A 4,991-nucleotide genomic window follows, 5' to 3' on the forward strand; every position below is an offset into this window, starting at 1 on the left:
AGGGAGGGAGGGAAAGAAAGAAAGAAAGAAAGAAGAGAAAGGGAAGAAGGAAGGGAAAGAGGAAGGGAGGGAGAAAAGAAAGAAAGAAAGAGAGGGAAGGGGAGGAAGAGAGAGAGAAAGAAAAAGAAAAAAAGAAAGAAAGAGGGGGAAGGAGGGAAAGAGGAAGGGAGGGAAAGAAGGAAAGAAAGAGAAAGGGGAGAAGGAAGGGAAAGAGGAAGGGAGGGAGAAAAGAAAGAAAGAAAGAAAGAGAGGGAAGGGGAGGAAGAGAGAGAGAAAGAAAAAGAAAAAAAGAAAGAAAGAGGGGGAAGGAGGGAGGGAAAGAAAGAAAGAAAGAGAAAGGGAAGAAGGAAGGGAAAGAGGAAGGGAGGGAGGAAAGAAATAAAGAAAGAAAGAAAGAGAGGGAAGGGGAAGGGAGAGAGAGAGAAAGAAAAAGGAAAAAAGAAAGAAAGAGGGGGAAGGAGGGAAAGAGGAAGGGAGGGAAAGAAGGAAAGAAAGAAAGAAAGAAAGAAGAAGGGAAGGGGGAGGGAGAGAGAGGAGAAAGAAAAGAAAAAAAAGAAAGAGGGGAAAGAGGGAGGGAGGGAAAGAAAGAAAGAAAGAAAGAAAGAAAAGAAAGAAGAAAGAAAGAAGAAAGAAAGAGAAATTGCCTGCCCCTCTTATGGGTGGTATGGAAATATTCAAATATCACAAGGATGCGGCATGGAAATACCTGCGGCCGGAAAAACAGCTCTTAGTTAAATAATTATGGGAAGGATTTGATGGAGACCTGCTGATTTCAGTAAACATCTCATCAGCTCCAGGGTGGTTTCCTACTTGGCCAGAAGTGCCAATTACAAGCCACATTTTGCACTTTTGAATTCTGGAGCCGTGCCAAGTGGGGAGAGGGGAATAGGGGGGCTTGGAAGAACCAGGAAAGGCCCAGCGGTTGGGACCCTGTTAAGACCCCCGAGAGGAATTCTCGGTTTTCCTTCAATGCCCTTTGGAATTTCTCAACTGCCTCCCTCCGATGCATTTTCCTCCCTTTTGCCTCCGATGAGACTGGGAAAACCATTGAGATACGAGAGATTCTTCCCATCAAGCTACAGATGTTCCAACATCTGTAACATAGGGGCCTGCTGAGAAAGGATTTTTCCAAAATGACCATCAGATCATTAGTATTATACAGTAATTAACACGCTCTGATGCTAAGGAGTTCTACCCCCCCTCCGCACCTGAAAAGAACTCTGTTCCAACTGCCAGTTGCCTTATATTAACATGCTCTGATGCTGAGGAGTTCTACTCCCCCTCCCTACCTGAAAATAACTCTGTTCCAATTGCCAGTTGCCTTATATTAACACGCTCTGATGCTGAGGAGTTCTACTCCTCCTCCCCACCTGAAAAGAATTCTGTTCCAATTGCCAGTTGCCTTATATTAACACGCTCTGATGCTGAGTTCTACTCCCCCTCCCCACCTAAAAAGAACTCTGTTCCAACTGCCAGTTGCCTTATATTAACACGCTCTGATGCTAAGGAGTTCTACCGCCCCTCCCCACCTGAAAAGAACTCTGTTCCAACTGCCAGTTGCTTTATATTAACATGTTGTGATGCTAAGGAGTTAGACATTCTACTTCCCCTCCCCACCTGAAAAGGACTCTGTTCCAACTGCCAGTTGCCTCACATTCCGTTACCTCAGTTCAAACTGGCAGACGCTCCACTCCTTCATTCAGGAGTGGTCCGGGGCTTCTTATGGTACTAAACATCGGTACCTCACCAAAATTTCTACGCCTTCCACCTATGGAACTGCTTCCGGACTCAAGGCGGTGGGAACGATATCCCCTTATGTGCTTCAATCGCTGACCACTGCTGAGCCAACCAATTGTGAACCGAATTTCTCCTGTGTAGCCCGATCACATAGTTTCGTCACGAAGCACGGGGATCCAGCTAGTACATATACATATACACATCTATGGAAAGAGGAAGCCTGAGAGTTCACAAGATTGATGCTACATGGAACAAAACTGTGACCGAATCTGGATGTTCTGCTTCGGGTGCCACAAAGCCCCCCTCCTAGAAGGTAACAAGGAAAACAGGTCGGGAAGAGGATGTGGAGCATCCCAGATAATCCTATACACCCCGCGCAAGCATCGCTTATGCGCCATGTCCTGGAGCGAATGGCAAATCATCTTTTCTGTCCTCACCACTTTCTGCATTTGCCTTCCTATCCCAGGCAGTAATACTTCCAAAGCAGACAGCAAAATGTCACATGACCGGATGCTCTTTCCACGTAGCAAGAAGATGTGAATGGAACAATACAATACAATAGCAGAGTTGGAAGGGACCTTGGAGGTCTTCTAGTCCAACCTCCCACTCCAGGCAGGAAACTCTATACCGTTCCAGATAAATGGCTATCCAACATCTTCTTAAAGACTTCCAGGGTTGGGGCATTCACAACTTCTGGAGGCAAATTCTGTTCCACTGATTCATTGTTCCCACTGTCAGGAAATTTCTCTTCAGTCCTAGGTTGCTTCTCTCCTTGATTAGTTTCCACCCATTGCTTCTTGTTCTACCCTCAGGTGCTTTGGAGAATAGTTTGACTCCCTCTTCTTTGGGGCAACCCCTGAGATATCGGAAGACTCCTATCATGTCCCCCACTAATCCTTCTTTTCATTAAACTAGACATCCCCAGTTCCTGCAACTGTTCTTCATATGTTTTAGCCTCCAGTCCCCTAATCGTCTTTCTTGCTCTTCTCTGCACTCTTTCCAGAGTCTCCACATCTTTTCTACATCATGGCGACCAAAACTGAATGCCGTATTCCACACAAGAACACACAAGGGCAGGATGGGCTTACTCACAGATCAAAAGCCAAACCCTACTTGGAGGTGCAAAGCTAGGAAAAAATAACCAAACATCAGAAGAACATGGAAGTACATGCAAATGTCCTCACAGACATTAAATGCAAAGCCAATGAACCCGTCTCCCCATTCTCGACATTAACAACCTTAAAAATTCAGAGGGATTTGGGGGCTTGTGGCCTTTGGGAAAGTTTATTTATTTATTTTATTTTGTCAAACATGTAGTAGAAAGCAGGTCTCAAGTATAAACATAGGCATGAACACAGGAAAGGGATACGAATAAATGGGGACAGTAGGATAGGGATGGCAGTTGTGGGATTCAGCCGGTTCGCACCTATTCGTGAGAACCGGTTGGTAACTTTCTAAGCAGTTCGGAGAACCGGTTGTTGGAAGAAATCTCCTTTTGTTTTTTTCCACTTTACAGGGCTAATCCTGTAAGGAAGGCAGGAAGGAAAAATCCTGGAGTTGTTTCTAGACTAATCTTTATTGCCCTGATTACAGAAACTGCCTCTCCGGTTAACCCTTATTACATTGGAACAGCTAAGACGAAGCGCCCATCGACCTGAGTGACGTTGAGTTGGCCACGCCCACCTGGTCACATGACTACTGAGCCCCGCCTACCCAGCTGGTCATTAGGGCAGAGAACCTGTTGTTAAATTATTTGAATCCCACCACCGAGGGACGGTAGCAGGGGTGGGTTTCAACCGGTTCGCGGCGGTCCCTGCGAACCAGTTGGTCGCCGAACCCGGAAGTAAGTAACTTCCGGGAACGGTGAAGGGTGCGCCCGCCCGCGTTCCTTACCCGGTTTTGATGAGTTCTGCGCTTCCACGCATGCGCAGGACGCATACAGCGCCTGTGCGATCGTCCAGGAAGCAGCTGGAGCATCGCGCAGACGCTAGTACACATGCGTGCACCGCGCGCGTGCACGAGGACGCCGCCGATCCCGTTCCAACCGAAACCCACCCCTGGACAGTAGGCATACTGGTGCGCTTATGCAGGCCCCCTTTACGGACCTCTTAGGAATGGGGTGAGGTCCACGGACGGTAGACAATTTAACTTTAACTTTTAATAAATTTATATGCCGCCCAATCTCGTAGGACTCCGGGCTGCTTACAGAGACAAGTTAAAATAAGGAGTTAAAATAAAGAAACAATTTAAGGTTGAAGCTGTGAGAGTTTGAGGGTGGAACAGCAGAGTTGAGTAGGGCATTCCAGGCGTTGACCTCTCTGTTGCTGAAGTCGTATTTTCCGCCATCCAGTTGGAGCGATTTACTTCGAGTTTGTATCTATTATTTGCCCGTGTATTATTGAGGTTGAAGCTGGAGTAGTCATTGACAGGTACAGGGGTGGGTTTCTCGCCCCGTTCCAACCGGTTCGGTTGGAACGGGGCTGGTGGCGTCCTCGTGCACGCATGCGTACTAGCGTCTGTGCGATGCTCCAGCTGCTCCTGGAGGATCGCGCAGGCGCTGTATGCGTCCTGCGCATGCGTGGAAGCGCAGAACTCGTCAAAACCGGGTAAGGAGCGCGGGCGGGCGTGTGGGCCCTTCGCCGTTCCCGGAAGTTACTTACTTCCAGGTTCGCCGACCAACCGGTTCGCAGGGACCGCCGCGAACCGGTTGAAACCCACCCCTGGACAGGTAGGATGTTGTAGCGGATAATTTCGTGTACTACTCTTAGATCAGACCAGAGATGGTGAAGTTCTAAGTTGCCTAAGGCCAAACTTTTGAGCCTGGTGGCATAAGGGATTCTGTTGTGAGCAGAGGAGTGGAGGACTCTTCTCGTGAAATACCTCTGGACTCGCTCGATCGCATTAATGTCCGATATACAATGTGGATTCCAGGCAGATGAGCTGTGTTGGAGAAGGCCTATGTGGCAGGCAGGGAAAATTTGCAAGCTTTTTGCCTGGTTCGCTTCCCTGTTAATAAATCTTGCCTTCTCTTCAGCCCGAAAGCAGCTCGCCCTGACCTCACCCGTTCCATCCAAGAATAATCTGATTTTATTTTATTTTATTTCCCACCACCACCAAGAAGGTCGAAAACCCTTAAGCTCTCTTGAGCTCGTCCTTCCTTGTCATTCAGATTCCCCCCGGGGACATTAATAATTTGGGGAGAGGGGAAAGGAGCAGCGTTGCAACATCTAGGATTGTCAGCCAAAGGAAGTGGG

Source organism: Thamnophis elegans, chromosome 5, assembly GCF_009769535.1.
Source record: "Thamnophis elegans isolate rThaEle1 chromosome 5, rThaEle1.pri, whole genome shotgun sequence".
Lineage (NCBI taxonomy): Eukaryota > Metazoa > Chordata > Lepidosauria > Squamata > Colubridae > Thamnophis > Thamnophis elegans.